Source organism: Leguminivora glycinivorella, chromosome 10, assembly GCF_023078275.1.
Source record: "Leguminivora glycinivorella isolate SPB_JAAS2020 chromosome 10, LegGlyc_1.1, whole genome shotgun sequence".
Classification (NCBI taxonomy): Eukaryota; Metazoa; Arthropoda; class Insecta; order Lepidoptera; family Tortricidae; genus Leguminivora; species Leguminivora glycinivorella.
The window spans coordinates 20,883,294-20,905,722 of NC_062980.1; positions in this window are offsets into that span (position 1 = coordinate 20,883,294).

The following is a 22,429-nucleotide window of genomic DNA, read 5'->3' on the forward strand; positions in this document are numbered from 1 at the left end:
AGACAGACAGACAGACAGACAGACAGAGAGACACTTCAAACATATAACACCCCGTCGTTTTTGCGTCGGGGGTTAAAAAAAAGACTCTGGATGAAAAAAAAATCTGTTATGTTTAACAATAAATTAAACACTAAAGTCGAGTCTTAAAGCAGCTCCGAATTTTAATATTTTTATTTTTAATTAATACTCATCACATATCATATCCAGCTACGATATAAATCGGATGTCAGTGTATTTTTTTTTAAGAAAAGTCACTTTTATGTTATTTCAGTTGTTTTGAGAAAATTCATTATCATCGCAGAGACACCTTACTCGATCACATCTTAAAGTTGCTCGCACACACACAATACGTTACCAATAATGTAACATATTAAATTCAGAACCAATAATATAAATCACTTATCACCCAGAAACCCAAATTTCCTAACAGGTCAGACGTAAAGATGCCAAGCGCCGGAGGTGCGAAGACAATATGCCCCTTGATTTAGGGGTTGATAACGCCCCCAACAAGGCTGAACCCTGAAGGGTCGCGAATTGAGCTACTATATTGCTTTTTGGCTATTCTGTGTGGTTCTGTCGTATAAGTTTGCATATAGTTTTAGTTGATTGAAGTAATTTAAGCCTACGGTATGATAGCTTTTGAAGCTTAGTTGACCGACGCGTTAAAATGGCTAGTTGGCTACAGTTTAACTAGAGCATTGCTTATGTATTTAGGGGTCGATAATGCCCCCAACTATAAGGCGGAACCCTGAATGGCCGCGAACTGAGATATTATATTGGGTCTTGGCTATTCTATATTCAGTTAAACTGTAGTGTGACTACTTAAAAAAATGTTCGAAATAATTTGATCTGACTTCATAATTATTATTCTTCGGCAAAATAAACTGGAAATTATTTGTCTCTTAATATATATCAGCGGTTAAAGGGTTAATAGTTTCCTGTTGTGTTGTGTTACAGTAAATGAAGATTTTATATCAAAGCCGCTGAAACTATAAACTTAGTCATAAATCAGTAGCGTTATAAAGGTTGAAACTTGAGTGAAATAACTTTGCTTTTATGTTTGAGGCATTATGATTATGACTCCATTGTTAAACTGGTAAGTACAAATAGCTTACTTTCCTTCAAGTCAAATCAGCTTCTTTTTAAGAACTGTCAAATAGAATTTGAACGATTTTCTAATATGGAATTAATATACTTATACTTGTACTTACCTAATTATCTGATGCTTTATTTCGTGCATGATATGAAACATTATATTTCGACGACAGGGGAAGTTGTCCCATTGCTTAGGTTTGATCATTTAAGATACGATCCTCCTAAATCGAAATCCAACAAAACTAAAAAAAAATACAAATATTTTTTTTTGCCGAAATTTGCTTGACGTCATATGACATTTTATCTTTATTTTGCCCTCAGAAATGAATAGTTACAAAATATTTCTGTTTCCTCATGTTACTCCGTGTATAATTGAGTATTCTAAAATGTCAAATACTTTATAAATAATTAAAAACCACAATTATTTTAAAAGCCCTTTAAGGATAATTATTTATTCATTTCACCCATAAATTGTCGCTGAAAATCGACCTTACAAAATTTAATAACCAAAATTATAATACGATTGCCCGCTGAATAATTTATCGGTTTTATTCATTATTCTGGATTTCTGGAACCCTTTCGTGCGGTTATTTGTGACGTTCTTGATCAAAATGTACCCTATTGTCGCTTAAACATAAGGTTGGTCTAGCAGAGCATTCGTATTAAATGTAGTCCTTATGATAAGCGGCAATGCGATACCTTTTATTTGAAAGAGTCACATTGGGTGAACTTCAAAACTTATTGTTTACAGTTTGAGAGGCGCAAGCAATTGTTTCTTCTGTCCTTTTCAGTCCTGTGGGTGGTTGATCTTCCGTCTTTGTCTGGCGTGTGATTGGTTGCCCAGAGGTTTCCTTCCGGTCTTTTATTCGATTGATTTTGGGTCCTTATTTATATTTGGAAAATTGGGCATGTCCTTTCTGGTTTATCTTGAGTATTTTGCCTAGTGATAATAAAGATATCTGTACTTTTATCATGAAATTAAGCAATTATATTAAATTTGGTATGAAGACACTAGCTTGAGGCCGAAGGAAGGACAATTTTTTTGGTAATCTTAATAAGTAGGTTTAAATTACGTTTTCGAAACGGAGAGACGAATTGATGTTAATTTTATAAATGGAGATAGTTGAAGGACTTGAAGGGATGAAGAGCCAGATTTTATTCACCATTTCATGCAGATAAACTCTCGTATAAAATCTCCTTTAAGTTAATACAAATACTTAAAATATTTAAATCCTGTTAGCACTGAATAAGTTTTAGGCTTCTCAAGACTAACTTTAGAATTATGTAGACCTTTGTTTGTGAACTAGAAGTTTGTTGGACCTCTGAGATTAATAAATGGAACAACTTCTGTCTTTGGAAGCCGTTTGCACTTTCGTTGGGGACTCTTAGTTAAATTTTAAACATTGAGGCCGAAAAGCGAATTCACGGTTGGTAATGGTACTCCCATTAATGGTGTTATAAATGTTATATAACTTAAATTGTGTGTCAGGGACAGCGCAATATCAATGTTGTCGCGCTGTTCCTGTCACACAATGTTATACACCCTGTTTTTATCGAATTCCGTTAACTTTAAGGGATGGTGCGTACACCCATCTTAAAGGCCGGCAACGCACCTCCAACACCTCTGGTGTTTCGGGTGTCCATGGGCGGCGGTGATCGCTTACCATCAGGCGACCTGTCTGCTCGTTTGCCTCCTATCCCATAAAAAAAAAAATGGTTCGTTAGATCAAATACAATTAATTTCTCAACTCTACCGGTTATCGAGTTATTAAAAAAAAAATAACTGAACATGTGTGCTGAGCCTTTACCACTTCCCAATGTTATTTGTTTTGACATGTGCCGTCTATTCACCTGAATATTATTCTTAAGGGTCTCTCACACTAATTAATTCAATTATTATGTATGTATGTAAAAGTGATATACAGGGTGGTTCCTGATAACGTTACGAACCTAACGACATGTCGAATTTAACGTAAAAAAAAACACGGTGTATAACATTTATAGTAGCCAATACATGTGGGAGTACTATTATGGTTATTTAATATTATATTATTTACTCGGTATAGATAGATTCCTAGAAAAAACTCCTGGTTTTGAGTTTTGTATTTTTAGTGGTTTTTATGTTATATTTGTTTGCGTATTTATTTTTGCAGTGGGAGGGTCATCCTCCTAGCGTTATCCCGACATTTGCCACGGCTCATGGGAGCCTGGGGTCCGCTTTGACAACTAACCTCAAGATTTGGCGTAGGCACTAGTTTTACGAAACAACTGCCATCTGACCTTCCAACCCGAAGGGTAGCTAGGCCAAATTAAATGCATGTATAAAATACGCAAGTAAGTACGCGGGTTAGCACTGCTTGACTTGCACGTTATCTATTTGCAGATAAGCAAGGGAATTTTCTAGATTTTTATTAAAAAGTGAAGACTGATTTCATCGATTATTTTAAACGTTTTTAATCCATGGATGCATCTTATTAATCCTAAGATCTTTACAAGTTCATAAACTTTATAGGTACCTATTTAATTATTTGAAATTAAATTATTTTTATTATTTGGCACTTCTGGATGAGATTAGCCCAGGACCGGGATAAGTGGCGTACACGAAGGGAGGCCTATGCTCAGCAGTGGGCGATTAATGGCTGAAATAATAATGATGATTAAATTTTTTATAACAGACCTTTTTTCTGTGAACCAATTTATTTTATTCAGCCTTTATCCTGGGAGCAATTAAATCCAAACTGCTAAAATGTGAACAATTATACGCATCAAGCTAAAAGTTTTCTTGTAATCGTTAGTGATTCTGCGAAACGATAAGATTCTAGATTATTCTAACTTTAGCTGTTGAGCTTTTCGCTGCCGTATTGTCTATAAAGGAAAATGTCATTCTTTTAGGCAACTAAATTCATTTCTTGACACAATTCTGAAGGAAAAACCCGTACAACAACTTTTTTTAATCCTTTAAATCAGTTGCAGTTCTTAGCTCATTCCGCATACAGCTGTCGTTGTGTGCGTGCATGATGACATGTACTCACATGGAAATGATCCCGTGTATTTTTTTTAATAATTATTGTAAATGGGCTTACTCTTGGCCATAATAGCCAAAGGCAAAGACGTGGCCTACGATGGGGTGAGCTCGCCCAGAAGATGTAAGCGGTATATATGTATATGTTATGTGTAGGTATTATATGTATATGATTTTAAGTTACCATGAATTAGTTTTAATTTAGTTTTTTTGCACCTACAATTAGTTAAAGATATAAATACCATGTTTCCACTACCCAAAGGTTGCCCGGAAGAGATCGCTTTTTAGCGATAAGACTGCCTGTTGTTTACCTCTGTAATAAAATTTATTGTAATGGGTGTGTTCCTGTGTACATTTTTTTATTATTAGATGTTATACATTTTTATTATTGATTATAAGAATTATTGAGTTATCGAATTATTTGATGAATCAGTGCACAGTGAAATTGATTTAAATGTATATCCTTGATTTAATTTAATTTAATTTAATATAAGTACCTTAGTTTTCGTTGTAATTTTCTTTATTTGTGAATATGTGTACCTATGGACTAAAGATGCCTGAAATAAATGATTTAATAATTTCTGAGGTTGTGCAATAAAGTGCATTTGTATTGTATTGTAAGATGCCTGTTTACTCTTGATTTGAAGGTCGCCGGTTGCAATAGCTCAATAGGAGCGTCCAACAACAAAAGTGTGGGTTCAAGAACTTCCCATTCTTTTCAAATCGCCTGGAATGCCCGATCTCCTTCCTTCATTCATTATAGTATGCCCAGTAAACAAACAAGTTCTATTATGAGCTTCCAACGAACTGCCGATAACATTAATTTGTTACTTGTCTTGGCCATAGTTTTAAAACGAGCAATTCAGTTTTTGTCGCGGCAAAGTTGCCCGCGCTCCGGTTGCTCAGAAGCTGCCGTCAGGCGTTTGCTATTAGAACTTTACGCTGTTTTTAGGGTTCCGTAGCCAAAATGGCAAAAACGGAACCCTTATAGTTTTTCTATTTATTTTCGCTTATAGCTCTAGAAAAGAAATATTTTTAAGCAGTTGTTTTAAGGACGCACTAGAGCGGAAACGTTACTCGTTTATATAAATTTAATAACTTTGCAATATTGTTTGTTGTTAATAAATAAATACCTACTGATAAAACATCATCTACTTGAATCTCAACTAAATGATTAACACTAAGCGGCCACATTTGCAATTATTTACATTTACAAATAATATGTTCTGTTTAGTTATAGGACTTAGTTATTAATTTTCTGGGTGCCCTGAAAACCAGTGCCGCGTCTATTAGACACGGTATTCGCTGAGTGGCATCCTATTTGGTGTACTAGTTATTAAGTATTACTTGTTTTTATCATGTTTCTATTCTATTCTATTCATATTTTCTATTCTATTCTATTTTATTCTATTATGAATGGGAAAGTGTGTAGGTACCGCCTAATACAAATTGACGTGATTTTTTTAAGTGGAGATAGTTGGAGAGATGGAGTATGGCATAGGGTACTTTTTGTCCATTTCTAACATCCCGTTCTTAAAGATTTTGCCGTTACCATCCTTGTATATGTATGAAATGTGTAAATTTGTGAAAAATAACATAGAACTGTTTAAAGAAAAAGGCAATGGAAAGCGCCACAAATACGACTTAGAGATACCAACGCAGCAAAGGCTAAAACTGTTCCAAAATAACTGCTATTGCATGGCTATAAAATTGTATAATTCAATTCCTGTAGACATAAGAATATTAGAAGGTAAGACTTTTAGGAAAAAATTGTACAGTTTGCTATTAGAACATTGTTTCTATAATATAAATGATATAATACGACATTTTAAAATAAATAGTCTCTAGATAACGAATTTTGTAAATTGACATTAGCTTTTGCATTCTTCTTCTTTTTTTTTGTGATGTAAGTGTATTTTATTTGTAAAGAGTCTTATAAGAGCTGTATCGAGTTGTAACTTTGATTAATGACATTATTTTCTTTATTCTTTATTTTATTTTTATTATACATGCAAACATTTTATTTATTTTGTTAGTAGTAGTATGATTAGAACAATTTGACATTTGATTTTTTTTTCCGACCATCTTCTGTACTCCTTCTTTTATACTTATATTTGTAATTTAATGTAATAAATATTTGAATGCTGAAAATTCAGCCAAGCATGTAAAGATCTCGAATGTACATATTAACATCTTTATATCACTCGTGTTTTATCAAATAAAGAATTATCTTATCTTATCTTATCTTATCTTATCTTAAAATGGGGGGTGGACGTTTGTATGGAACATTCCGCAGTTTTCGTTCGAATTTAACGCGAGTGATTCCACGGTAAAAGCTTGTGTGTAGGTAAATAAATTCGGGTAATGATTATGATTTCACTAGTGTGCAGCAAACAAGACTTAGTTGGCTCCCGTTCGGCAAGTACCCATGACGAAATTCGGCATGTAGAATTATAGTTTTTAAGTAATTTTTTTAGTTGTTACGTTCCTTGGTCTGGCTTACAAAATACCACAGCCAATAAATATACACCCTACCCCTATATAGACCCTACTCGTGTACGGTTGCCAAGCATGGCTCACTAGTCGTTTCCGTTTTAGTTTCCATACCTACTTACAGACGACCATAGGCTACGGAAACTACTCACTATCCGGCGAGACGTTATGCTTTGCCACCGATGTAGTATAAAAACAAGTGATGTCATCTATTCAGAAAGTGATGGTTACGGTAAGATCATGCGCAGCACAATACTATTGCGCAATTGATTTATCTAGAAATGAATTAGGTATTTCTTCCATATGACGTCATTTTATTAACCCCCGACGCAAAAAAACGACGGGGTGTTATAAGTTTGACGTGTCTGTCTGTCTGTCTGTTTGTCTGTGTGTGTGTCTGTCTGTGGCATCGTAGCTCCCGAACGGGTGAACCGATTTCGATTTAGTTTTTTTTGTTTGAAAGCTGAGTTAGTCGGGAGTGTTCTTAGCCATGTTTCATGAAAATCGGTCCACTATGTCGCGGTCGGGGGTTTTTTCAAAATTTTAATTTTGTGGTTATTTTAAATATATTAAGTAATGTTCGTATTGGTATAAGTAAGCTTTTCGATCAAACGACGGTGGTCACTTTTATAAGCCTTTAGTACGGTTAACCAAGTAGGTACGTATACATATAATATTTAGCCATATATTATGTTTAAATTGTTTAATCGTATATTTTAGTTTTTGCCCGCGGCTTCGCTCGCGTTAAAATCGAAAATTACCGAAAGCTCCAAACAAACTTCTACCCCCCATTTTAGGGACGTGGGGGGTTAGAAGGAGACAAAAAGTAGCCTAATGTCACTTTCCATCCCTTCAACTATCTCCACTTAAAAAGCAGGTCAATTCGTCGTTCACAGACTTTCCCATTTATAATATTAAGTATGGATTTAGTTACATAACTATACTACCTATACTATAAATTACACATGCCAAAACACCACTAGCCCTGACAATTAAGTCAAATCCAAACAGTTTTATCAGTAATTCTCACTACAGCAAATATTAGTTAATGTGTAAGAGTTACCTAATGATAGCATTGTGTACAATGTACATTCAACTGAGATGAGTTAATACTGCTTATACAATTATGACGTGTTGTAAATAATTTAACGGAAATGTTTCATTGCTTTTATAACTAGATTTAATCCACATATACAGGTGGTAGCCTGATCTAGAGTCCATGATGCTGAGCAATCCAAATGATCCAAATGTACAAACATTTTGGGAATTTCTGTTCTATGCTGTGCCTTGGGAAGCCAGGGCGTTTAGCTAGTCACTAAGGCACTGGTCTCATCGCGAGCTAGAAAACTATGAGCTATCGGCTATAAAAACGAACAAAAGATAAGCACTAAAAGAGACACGGCGATATTGATAGTTCATTGCTTGGCGAGTAAGTAGAAAAATCGCAGTGTCTCTTTTATTTACACGGGAGTGGTTATTCTTTTTTTTTTATAGCCGATAGTTTACTAGCTCGCGGTGGGACAAGTACACTGTAGTAAATAAAAGCGCATCGCAAACTTACAATGAAATTATCAGCAACAAGGCAGCAAGTGCACAACTTCCGATGACGGCAGATACGTTATCTAGGCCAGTTTGCGTTCATTACATCGTATTTACATTTTACAAGCGCTCTGTTGACTTAGGTCAGTTGGTAAAAAACCGGCCAAGTGCGAGTCGGGCTCGCGCACAAAGGGTTCCGTAGCAGCAAATATAATAAACCAATAACTTAACCAAAATTACAGTTAAATCAACCTATCTCAAAAACTATAAGAGATACTTTGATCAAACCAAAAATCGTTGAAAGAGTTAATTAGCATGCATCACCTCTATTTTTTTTAGAATTTTATACCCCGTAGTTATAAAAATAGAGGGGGGGGACATACTTTTTACGACTTTGAGAGCTGATATCTCAAAAACCGTTCACTTTAAGAAAAATGTTTTTTAGAAAACTTTATATCATTTTAAAAGACCTTTCCATTGATACCCCACACGGGTATGTACATCGAAAAAAAAATTTTCATCCCTCAGTTACATGTATGGGGGCCCCACCCCCAATTCTTTTTTTTACTATTTAGTGTCATAATTTTGTAGCGGTTCATACAACACATATTCCCATCAAATTTCATCACTGTAGTACTTATAGTTTCCGAGTAAATCGGCTGTGACAGACGGACAGACGGACAGACGGACAGACGGACAGACGGACATGACGAAACTATAAGGGTTCCGTTTTTGCCATTTTGGCTACGGAACCCTAAAAACGGGCAAGTGCGAGTCGGATTCGCGCGATAAGGGTTCCGAACCAAAAACCCGCCCCACTTAAATACTGTAAAGTAGGTAGTACTTTTAAATACATGCATACATACATACATTCAATCACGCCTGTATCCCATAAAGGGGTAGGAAGAACACATGAAACTACTAAAGCTTCAGTGCCACTCTTGAGATTTCAAATTTGGCACGTAGGTTCCTTATATAGTGTAGAGGAGCACTAAGAAAGGATTTTCCAAAATTCACCTCCTAAGGGGGTCAAATTGGGGTTCAAAGTTTGTATGGGGAAACATGATTAGTTTGACTATTTTATTCGAAACTTCACAGGAAGATTCCTTAAGACATATGACTGAATACGTGTTTCAGGTTTTTTGACAATTTGACCCCTAAAGGGGTGCAAAGGGCGTAAAGTCAAAAACACAATATGGGTATCGTTTTTATGGTTTATCGGGTCGCTGATCACGATAAATACAACGATTTTAAAATCTAATGAGGTGGAAAAGAAATTTTCTCCCCTGTTGTTGAGCAACGGGGTTAAAATATCCAAAATAGCCATAAGTATAGGTTTAGTTTTTATCTTTACTTCTGGTTCAAGAGATTTCAAATTGACACGGAAGTTCCTTAGAGGAGGGATGGGGATGGGGATGGGGATGGGGATGGGGATGGGGATGGGGATGGGGATGGAGTCGGGGACAAGGATAGAGATAGGGCCGGGGATAAGAATAGAGATTGGGGTCGGAATAATCGGTCGGCAATCGATATCTAGGCAGTGTAAAATGCAGGTGGCTTAGTGGGAAGGGATTAGTAAGTAGGCATCGGCGAGTATCCTGCATCCGTAATAACTATTTCATTCAATGTGCTGTAAGAAGATTGTTGTTTGCTTGCCTTTCATATGTTTACGTTTGCAATAAGTATAAGCAAAATGGAAAAAATTGTAAGCGATAATGCAAGGAAGTACTTTTTACCCTACCGACCATAGCGTCGAGATACTGGCTATGTGGGTTGTATGAAGTTTCCCCAGTATATTATTTATATAGGTAAAATACATACATATTCGTACCTACTACCTACGCTATGTAACAATCCTACAATCATTGCAAGAATTTCTTTTAAAACAATAGTAATATGTGTAAGGTACAGTCAGCCAAAAAGCAGTGTAAGGTTTTTGGCTGACCGTACAGCAAATATATCAGTTACAATGGCCCCCCAGTCGAGAATTGCCCCGCTTTACCTTAATCGAAATAATCGCGGACAGATGTACCTACAAAGAAATCTACGGATCCAAATAAAAATCTTATTTTTTGCAAACGTTTCAATAAGAATACTTTTATTACGCGGGCGAAGCCGCGGGTAAAAGCTAGTGGCAAATAAGGGGTTGAAAGAAAACGAAACTGTGACATTGCAGTGACAGGTTGCCAGCCTCTCGCCTACGCCACAATTTACTTTTAAATACTATAAGTAATACTATTCAGGTGCAGAATGCCATATTTAATCTAACAAGTCGTACGTTTCACTTAAGAAGAAATTCTTAAACCTTCAAATTACTGCCTTTTATTCAAATTATAAATGGTCTTACTCTTGGCCACAGACTAGCCGAAGGCAAAGACATGGCCTACGATGGAGTGAGCTCGCCCAGAAGATGCCTGTTCACTTTTGATTTGAGGGTCGCCTATTGCTTAATAATTTATTTAGCTTTTAGTATTTTTTTGTTACAATGGCAACAGTAATACATCATATATGTGTAAAAATGTCCCAATATCGCGCTTTATCAAGATACAGCCTGGTGACAGACTGACAGGACAGACGGACGATGGAAGGACGGACAGTCAGTGGAGTCTTAGTAATAGAGCCCATTTGGTTACGGAACCCTAAAAACGCCACAGATAACGTGTTTGCAGAGGATTCTCTTTGTGGATTACCTTTTGAGGAGAATCAATATTGAGTTTCTTTTGAGTTGCTTTATCACCTGGCTTAGAAGCGGAGGCAATAAAATTAAAATATCTCCTCATGTTTATTTTATTTATTCATTTATGTATTTTTAATAAGGGTTGGTTTTATAAAAAATGCTTAAATGTAACTAGGGATGTCACGAATGTCGCATGTGTCACATTCGCGAATGCGAATGCAAATGCGAATATTCAGAATGCGAATGTGCGAATGCGAATATCGCTGAATTTCATAAAAAACCAAAATAAAACCAAGCAATCACCAACAACCCGCTAGGTAAAAATGCTTACTATTGGTCAAAATGCCGAGTACGAACTTCACGCCGTACGAATTTGAGCTATCTGCGCATGCGCGAGTCGACTGTCGACAAGTAGCAATTGGAGCGGCCGGCGCGGGCGAGGAACAAGCTGCGACTGCACATATTCGCATTCGCAAAACATTCGCATCGTTTGAAATGAATGCGAATGTTTAAAAGAATGCGAATCTTTCGCATATGCGAATGCGAATGCAAATATTCGTAACATCCCTAAATGTAACATTATCTGGGTAAAGGGAGACATCAGGGACCTAATTGTCGATGGCGCTTACGTCCCGCGGAGTCGTATTTGTACACGAACATCGCTCATAATGCCGTAGGCGCCATCGACAATGTGGTCCCTTTACCCCGATAATGTCACATATCCTGCCTGCCTGCTGTGCCTGTGTGGTGACGGGTTAAGAATTTCACCACCCCCTTTCTTTCCGTGGGTGTCGTAGAAGGCGACTATGGGATATGGGTTAAATTGTGGCGTAGGCGAGAGGCTGGCAACCTGTCACTGCAATTTCACAGTTTCGTTTCCTTTCAACCCCTTATTTGCCAAGAGTGGCACTGAAGCTTTAATAGTTTCATGTGTTCTGCCTACCCCTTTATGGGATACAGGCGTGATTGTATGTATGTTGTATGTATGTATTGTCACATATTATAAGGGCCTGTTTCACAACGGTCAGGTAAAAGTTATCAAACGAAACAAAAGAAAGTGTTATATCTATCTGACAGATAACTTTATCTGACGACTGTGAAACAGGGCCTAAGTATTACATACATGGTAGCTGTGATCGTAGGTTAAGTCAGAGTTCCAATGCCTGGTCTAAATCATGACCCGATTTTTAGGGTCCCGTAGTCAACGACCTTTAGTTTCGCCATGTTTGTCCGTCCGTCCGTCCGCGGATAATCTTAGTGGCCGTTAGCAATAGAAAGCTGAAATTTGGTACCAATATGTAAATCAATCACGCCTACAAAGTGCAAAAATAAAAAGTGGAAAAATATGTTTTATTAGGGCCCCCCCCCAAAGTACAGTGGGGAGTGATTTTTTTTTCATTTCAACCCTAGCGTGTGATATATTGTTGGATAGGTAGGTACCCATTTAAAAATGAATAGGGGTTTACTAATAGTTATTTGTTATACAAGGGGGCAAAGTTGTATTTTAACGCCGAGTGTGGAATTGAAAAACGAGCAAGTGAAAGGATTCTATAGTTGAACCACGAGCGAAGCGAGTGGTTCGAGAATAGAATCCTGAACTTGCGAGTTTTTTAACACACGAGAAGTAAAATACATTTGCACCCGAGTGTAACACAAAACTTTTCCCCTCACTATAGCGAGGAAATCACAACGCAAAAAATGCGTTTATCACTGCTTCCAGTTAGTTCCACAGGTGGCAAATCATCTTTATTACTAGATTCACCTACTTTTATCAATTTTAAAGCAGTTAATTTGACTTTATTCAAGGTCAAACTACTTTACCCACTAGTGGATAAAATGCGTTTTTACCCGCTGGTATTAAAGGACAAAACACGTGTTTCCGAGCTAGTGAGGGGAAAAAGTCTTTTTTGATAATGTTTTTCGGAAAATAATCGCTCCAAAAGTAAAAAAAACCACGAACCAATTCCAGATTACCAATTTTTCGTCCATTTAATTATGTATAAAATGAATACAAAATTGTAAAGTACAACTTTTACTATATTAAGTTCATTGACATGATGGCGCTATGTATTTTATTATTCTCACGATATATGGTAATAAATTTCAATTATTAATGTACAGGCGATGCCACCGGGCCTTTCTCACGCCGATAAAAATGCAAGTACAGTCGTCTCCATTTATCTTGTAGAGCAAAAAGCTTAGTATCTGACTTGGCCTTATTTTGTAGATAAGAATTCCTAGAAATATAAGTAAGGAATAGTACATTACGATACAAGTGCGAAAAAAAAGGAAGGAAATTCGAAACGAGTGGCGATAAATTAAAACACGACCGAAGGGAGTGTTTTAAATCGACACGAGTTTTCGCACGTGTATCGTTCGACGTTTTTCAGTACAGATGGCCCTCCGAAGTTTCGACCTGACATATAATGACCCACTTCTCACACTAGTGCGTAAAATATACACCATCTGTACTCAAATACACAAATACACATGTCAAAAATGTCATTTATTGTATGGATAAACTGCCCTCTAAAAATAACATTTAGGTTTCAACACAAATCACATATAGGCTTCGCCCACAACTGTCAAATGGCCCTCCGAAGTTTTGACAAGACATATAATGAACCACTTCTCACACTAACGCGTAAAAATAACACCATCAGTACTGAAATAGTACATTACGATACAAGTGCGTAAAAAAGGAAGTTCGAAACTAGTGGCGATAGATTAAAACACGACCGAAGGGAGTGTTTTAAATCGACACGAGTTCCGAATTTCCTTTTCGCACGTGTATCGTACGACGTTTTTCAGTACAGATGAGCCTCCGAAGTTTCGACCTGACATAAAATGAACCACTTCTCGCACTAGTGCGTAAAAAAAACACCATCTGTACTGAAAAATGACATTAATTGTATGGATAAAGTCAAAAGCGCCCTCTTTAGTTTACTATCCAAGGTTGCGTTGCGTAATAAACAATTTCTAAACAAAATACAAACCAAACATAAAACGAACCACAGTTTAACATAAACAAATCGCACGACACAGATGCAGCACGATAAGGGAAGTGCCCACTTGATAACGTACACAATGCATTGCAAAACAAAACACTACCAAAATGCACTCTACACACTAGCCGCTATAGTCCAAAACGTTCCCAAGTCTTTATCTAGCGAAGCACATGCTAGTCATATTGGCGTGCAAGTAATTGTGTTCGTTTGATATCGCGGTCTTCGTTTCGCAAAGTTTATACACACACACACATATAATCACGCCTGTATCCCAGAAAGGGGTAAGCAGAGCACAAGAACTACTCAAGTTTCAGTGCTACTCTTGGCGAAAAGGGGTTGAAAGAAATCCAAATTGTGACATTGCAGTGACAGGTTGCCATCAGTATCTCGCCTACGCCACAATTTAACCCATATTCCACAGTCGACTTCTACGACACCCAGGGGAAGAAAGGGGGTGGTGAAATTCTTAACCCGTCACCACCACAAAGTTTATACCATGTGTTATTGTAATAAGGTATTCGTATAGATATTTTTGTATGTGGTTTAAAGCGTGACGTCATCGTAATTGATTTGAGCAATGCAACGCATGGTTTGATGACAGTTGCGAAAGGAAGAGGCATGGAGTGGAAAAAAGATTACGAACGTAATTGTACATAATTGCCGACCGGGTTCTAGGAGTTGGCTGACGAAGTTTGTAGAAGCCTGGCGATTCTGGCGAAGTAACGAGTCAAATGTCTATTTTTGTCTGTATATTTGGGCCATTTTTGTCAGTTGTCCACCCCACTATTTTTTACGCGATTCATACTCAAAATCGCGAGGTCTTTCGATCCTGATACGAGAAAAAAATATCCAAAGATTTCCATACATTTTTCAAACCTTCCATTCCGTTACCGCCGTACAAAATGTATGAAAAGATGGTGATTAGGATTGAACGAGCTCGCGATTCTGAGTGGAAAGTTGGAAACCACATAAAAAATTTCAAATACAAAAAAAGTGGGGTGGACAACTTTGAAGAAAATCTTATTTATCTCCAGTTTTTAGTATGGATTATGTAGGCTGGTGTTGTATTATGTAGATCAGAGAAGGCAACTACCAAAGCCCCGTGACCGTGCAGGTGCATTAAACAGTTGTGGGACACTGCCTTTTTTAGGATTCCGTAGTCAGCTAGGAGCCCTTATAATTTCGCCATGTCTCCGTCCGTCCGTCCGTCCGCGGATAATCTCAGTAGCCGTTTTCTAGGAAAATGTATACTTATACATTTATTAGTTACAAACGCGGATCCAGCTTCGTGCCCAGGGGGGGTCACGTGGTAAAGGCCCAGGCCCCCCGGGGGCCTCGCAGGCCTCACGTGGTCTATTTGTATGGCCAGCCTAGGCTCCATGAATGACCCCCCTGGATCATGATTAGTTAAGACTTATCTCACGTATCGCGAAAATTCTTCTTTTATAAGTAGGTTGTTACCACCGTTACCAATTTGAGAGCTCAAACTTTAATAGGATGAATCACTGACTCCCGAGTCACACGCTTTGACCAGTTCGGGATGCAGAGACTCAACCCCTTACCTAATTGTGTTACAAACCTACATACAAAACTACATAAGTATGTTCGTGTTATTATCATTATAATATGAAATGTAATGCACGGTTTGAAGCAATATTTTTGTTTATTTTTTTTATTTTAGGTAAAAATACCATTTTCAGTGGATGTTGTTTTTTTTGTGCACTAGTGCGAGAAGTGGTTCATTATATGCCAGGTCGAAACTTCGGAGGCTCATCTGTATTGAAAAACGTCGTACAATACACGTGCGAAAAGGAAATTCCTTTTTTACGCACTTGTATCGTAATGTACTATTTCAAAACAGACCCAATGCGCTGCTCATCCTTCTGCTCCCGGAAAATTGTACGAGGTGTAACATGAATACTTTACAAAATTGTCCCTCAGTTCTCGTCGGGAGTTGTATAAGCTATTGTGGCTAATATCAGTACTCGGCGTTGCATGTAAGACTGTTTCAGACTACGCTACAAATTAACTTAGGTATCAAGACACTATCTGCTTGTTGTGGCAACTCTCTTAGGGATACGCGGTTGCTTCTAAATTGGATGTTTTGGACTGTTTAAACTTGAAATGTATAATTACTCGTATCGTAACTAAGAATTTGGTAGCGGTATTACGGATGAAAGGGGATACCTATGGCCAGCATTGGGAGTGGGACACGAATTAGGCTTTGTAAAACAATAAACACTAAATTAAAATTAAAAAAAAATACCCGACCTGACATAGTGGACATAGTGGACCGATTTTCATATAACATGGCTAAGAACACTCCCGACTAACTCAGCTTTCAAACAAAAACTAAATTTAAATCAGTACATCCGTTCGGGAGATACGATGCCACAGAAAGACACACACACAGACAGACAAACTTATAACACCCCGTCGTTTTTGTAGAAAAAAATAGAAGTCTAGTTAAAAATAAAGAAAAAAGTGTCAAAATTGTTCTGTTAACTATTACAGAGGTTGGGGATATTTCAGCTAAGGATCTGTTATTTTTGCATGCGTATTTGTAATGGGGTTAGAATTTTTCAAAGTAAATTGATAGGTTCAAAATGCCACTTCACAAGAAACCAATACCTTAGGGCCGGTTTCATCAAACCGTCTGTCATCGTTAAATCGTTCGTTAAATTTTATCGTATGGGAAGTTCCATAGACGTCTGCTGCGTGACGATGATGTGTCTGTCAAATGTGGTTGATGCAACTGGCCCTTAATATATTCACTCTAACCAATAGTTATAAATTTGATATAGGTAACGAACAATATTGTGACATAGTTTAAAGAAAGTGAATTCTCTAAATCAATTAGTATTCCTTTTGACGGAAAGTTCACATTTTACTGACATTTTTTAGGGGGGGGGGTCCTTTTCTTTAATCTCCGATGTTCATTATTTTACGCTAAGCCACTCAAATGGTGTCCTGCCGTTTCGCCAAAAAACGTTTCGTCAAATTTCATTTCCCAATAATCATATCGCAATAGTTTCATTTCCCAAAGTATTGTTTGGCAAAGATATGTTTCGCAATGAATTTGTTTGGTCAAATTATCATTTGGCACAATTTTACTTAGTCAAATTTTATTTAGACAAAACTTTATTTCGCAAAAGTTTTTAATGGCAAAACTTATATCCCAGAAACATATTTGGTCAAAATTTCACATCGCAAATTTCGAAAATATTTAGGCATTTGCATTTTCATTTCTACGGGATCATATTTTGCCGAAGATTTTTTTGCCAAATTTAACTTAAAATCTGTCAAATGATAATTTCAGTTTTATTCCCAAGTGATTCAGTTGGACAAGAAAAGGTTACTAAACTTTATTTTTGTCAAATTAATTACTAGACAAAATTGTTTTGTCAACTATTTTTTTTTGTCAAAAAATGTTTCTACAAATTACACCATGCAAAGCCACGTTTGACAATAAAAATTACAAGGCATAAATGTAAAATGTAATAATTTTATTAGTATTGTAACAGAAAAGTCACACTTGTGTGACAAAGTCAGTTTAGGTGCGACGACGAGCGAAGCGAGGAGGAGCGTGTTAGGTTGACAATGAGCAAACCGGAAATGACTTTTTAAATAGAACATAATGGTCTTGAAAACATCAGGTTTCTTTTTAATAAAATGTATCCGGACATGTAAGTGAAAATGTCATCCTTGACATTTGCAGCAGGAGGAAAAAAAGTACGACATAGACATTATTTCACACAAATCTTGGACACAAAGTATAAAATCAACCAACAAATTTCCAGTGCGCCATTTAATTACAATATATTGGGAAATGGAAATTTTGCCTAACAATACCTTTGACTAAATAATATTTGGTAAAATGAAATTTGACCAAGTAAATATTTTGGGAAACAAATACTTGGCAAAAAAAGTTTTGCTAAATGTCAATTTGCGATAAGTTGTTTTGCCAAACGTTTATTTGGGAAATGATAATTTGGGAATAATAGTTTGGGATGTGAAACTTTGGGAAACATTTTTTGGCGAATCGTCAGTAAACCCACTCAAATTAGTATATAAATTCGGCCACGCAGCACACCTGCCGATCAACATCCTGCAAAAGGCAAGTGCCGTTCGGGTTTCAAGTTGTCTCGCGTTTGTCTGATTTTGTGGGCGTAAAAAATAATGTTAAGATTGTATAATTGCTATAACTGCATCTTAATCTTCATAAAAAAATTGTAGAAGTGGAGGTATGTAGTTACATTAATCCTAAAAGCAGACAATAGTAGATTTTTTTGAAATTATTATTTTATATTTTCCACCAATCCGGTGTCTACTTATCAATCAATTAATTCTATAAATAAATAAATATTGGGGACACCTTACACAGATCAACTTAGCCCCAAACTAAGCAAAGCTAGTACTATGGGTGCTAAGCTACAATATAACATAGGTAATTAAATAAATACATAAATACATACTTATATGCATAGAAAATATCCATGACTCAGGAACAAATATCTGTGTTCATCACACAAATTACGTGGAAAGTAATTAACGTGGAGACTGGTCGATCAAAGCAAAGAACAAATGAACTGAAATTAAAAATTGATGGCAAAATTGTAGATTCCAATTTAGAAGTAGCAACAGAATTTGAAAAGTTCTTCACTGATATACCAGTTTCCACAACTAGGCACTTAAATTCATCACCTGCATCTGCCGTTACATTGTTAGAAGATAATGTCACAGAATGTAGTAGAGACCTTGTATTTGAACATGTTAGTACCTCAGATATAATTAAGGCATTTCAATCAATTAATGTTAAAAGAACTTGTGACCTTTGGGGAGTCTCTGTCCATGGTGTTAAATCTTTAATAGAAATTGTAGCGCCTGACTTGGTAGTTATCTTTAATAACAGTGTTGATTGTGGTGAGTTTCCTGATCTTATGAAACACAGTAAAGTCATTCCATTATTTAAATCTGGTAGCACATCCGACCCCACTAATTTTAGACCGATATCAGTGTTACCGACATTCAGCAAAATTTTTGAAAAGTTAGTGTTATTTCAGCTATTGCAACATTTTAACATCAATAATCTAATGCACAATAAACAATTTGGTTTTACACGGGGTCGCTCAACAACCGACGCTGGTGTTGAGCTAATCAAACAGATTTTCGATGCCTGGGAGGAGTCACAGGATGCCTTGGGTATCTTCTGTGATTTATCTAAGGCTTTCGATTGCGTCTGTCATGAAACACTGATCAGGAAATTGCACTACTATGGAGTGAGAGGATCGGCACTGAATTTAGTCAAATCTTACTTACACGATAGAATACAAAGGGTCGACGTGAATGGACAGCGCTCACCGGGGTCACTAGTCTCTATGGGTGTACCGCAGGGATCAATATTGGGGCCTTTCCTGTTCCTTATCTACATTAATGACCTGCCATATCTTGTAAAGACCCACCATGATATAGTATTGTTTGCAGATGATACTACCCTTATTTTCAAAGTCAAACGTCAGCAACAAACTTGTGAAAATGTAAACAATGCTATTTCCGAAGTAGTTAATTGGTTTAGTGTTAATAACTTATTGTTAAATGAGAAAAAGACTAAATGTATTAAGTTTGTAACGAGTAATGCTAAAAATGAACAAGCAAGTGTCGTTGTGAAGGATGAGGAATTGGAACTGGTAGATAGTACAGTTTTTCTTGGCATAACTTTAGATTCTAAACTTCAGTGGGGTCCCCATATTGCTACCCTCTCGAATAGACTGAGCTCTGCAGCATTTGCAGTGAGCAAGATCCGTCAGTTAACAGACGTGGAAACAGCTCGATTAGTTTATTTTAGTTACTTTCACAGCATTATGTCATATGGTATTTTACTATGGGGCAGTGCTTCAGAGATAAATACCATATTTGTTCTGCAGAAGAGGGCTATTCGAGCAATATACAAAATGAACCATAGAGACTCACTTAGAGATAAGTTTAAGGACATTAATATAATGACAGTGCATTGTCAATATATTTATGAGAATATTATGTATGTACATAAAAACATTTGTAAATTTAAGAAAAACTGTGATGTACATAATATAAACACTAGAAATAAGCATAAGCTTGCAGTGCCCTTCACTCGGCTCCATAAAATTAAAAAATCATTCATGGGTAATTGTGTAAGATTTTATAACAAACTTCCTAATGCCATCACTGAACTGTCTTTTAATCGATTTAAACATTATGTAAAGCGTATACTGATCTCTAAAGCCTACTATAGCACACAAGACTACATGAATGATGAAACACTGTGGGATACAAGTATTGCTGAAAACCATTAATTATATAGCTTATTAATGATGATATTGATAATTCAATGTATTTTTACACAATTTTTTTGACATTTAGAATTTATTCTAGAAGTTTTTATACTAGTATTTTTTTATACAATTTAGATTGATATCATTTTATTAAATCAATGTAGTTTTAAAACAATATTGTTTATTGCACCAATAAATTGCTCTGATATTTAGAATAAGATGAATATTGTACACTGTTGACAATTTAAAAGTGCTTATTGTAAGCCTATTTGAATAAAGAATATTTTGATTGATTGATTGATTGATTAATGCCCTTACCGGGATTCGAACCCAGGACCGCGGCTTAGCAGGCAGGGTCACTACCGACTGAGCCAGACCGGTCGTCAATAAGAATTAAAACTTAATTTATTTATGAAATGGCATCCCAATCCATTATAAATAAATAAATAAATAAATATTATAGGACATTCTTACACAGATTGACTGAGGCCCACGGTAAGCTCAAGAAAGCTTGTGTTGTGGGTACTCAGACAAAGATATATATAATATATAAATACTTATATACATAGAAAACATCCATGACTCAGGAACAAATATCTTTGCTCATCACACAAATAAATGCCCTTACCGGGATTCGAACCCGGGACCGCGGCGCAGCAGGCAGGGTCACTACCGACTGCGCCAGACCGGTCGTCATTACCTTAAGATATATTTTGAATCTTTTTTATGAAACCCTAGAGTCCCTAGACGTTTACTCGTAAAAGAAAACAGTAAAATGCGTCGCTTTTTAACTGTATTATGCAATTTCGTATTTAAATAACCTAACCACAATATTAAAATTTTGAAAAAACCCCCGACCGCGACATAGTGGACCGATTTTCATAAAACATGGCTAAGAACACTCCCTACTAGCTCAGCTTTCAAACAAAAAACTAAATCGAAATCGGTTCATCCGTTCGGGAGCTACGATGCCACAGACAGACACACACACAGACAGACAGACAAACAGACAGACAGACACACACAGAGACAGACACGTCAAACTTATAAACGGGGTGTTATACGGTTTTTGCGTCGGGGGTTAACAATATAAACCATCCAATTTAGAAGTCCGCGTATCCCTATGAGACTTGCCACAAGCAGATAGTATCTTAATAAGTTAATTTTGTAGTATAGTCTGAAACAGTATACAATATACATGCAACTCATAGTACTGAGTTACTGATATTAGCCACAACAGCTTACACAACTCCCAGAGGATTGAAGACAATTTGACAGTTAAACAGGATACACCCTGTATAATCCAAACGTCAGGGATAACCTACCATGCCACAATGAAATGAAAAATATGTATATGATGAATAATAGGAATATAGGTAACTATTGCATTTAAACTTATTGAGTTTAATTTAAAATAATATTGTTTTACGTTGAATTTTTATTGGCCTACATGCTAACGTCATATTATTATTAAAATTTATGAACTATCAAAGCGTCAATGGTGTCAATTTTAGAGATGGGCCGAATATTCGGTAAATATTCGGTATTCGGCATATTCGGCAATTTTTTCAATGTTCGTATTCGGCCGAATAGTTCGGTTGCGTTGCCGAATATTTACCGAATAAACAAAGTAAATAACTAATGAAGATCTTACGTATTCCATTGGATAATAAGCTCCTAGTTTAGCAGCTTTTCAAGGAACTACTTAAAAGCAGAGAAAAGAGACTACAGAGAGAAACCTATGCGTCAAAATATACTTAAATACATTTGTTTTGTAAAAAAGTTAAAAAACCGTAGTTTAAGAGTTGAGTTCAGAGCTGTTTTAATTAAGTTTCAATTATCGACTAAGTCAAAAAAACATAGTTATAGTAACAAATGTAACCTTTATCAATAATTTAATAGTTTTAATGAACATCCTCTTTAAAAAAATAAGCGCGTTACAAAACACGGAGAAACTAAAAAGCCAAAAATAATAAACCTTTCAATTCAGATTTCTTATCGTATTGCAATAAGCTAAACATCCAAATTATAAACAAATCAATTATTATTTTTGTAGTCGGTACCAGACCTGTTCGTCGCCTTGCTATTGCCTGTTTGCCCCACCCAACCATACACAGGCTGGTACCGACTCCAAAAATAATTGATTTGTTTATAATTTGGATGTTTAGCTTATTGCAATACGATAAGAAATCTGAATTGAAAGGTTTATTATTTTTGGCTTTTTAGTTTCTCCGTGTTTTGTAACGCGCTTATTTTTGAAGGCGGTTTTATTTTTTGTTAAAAA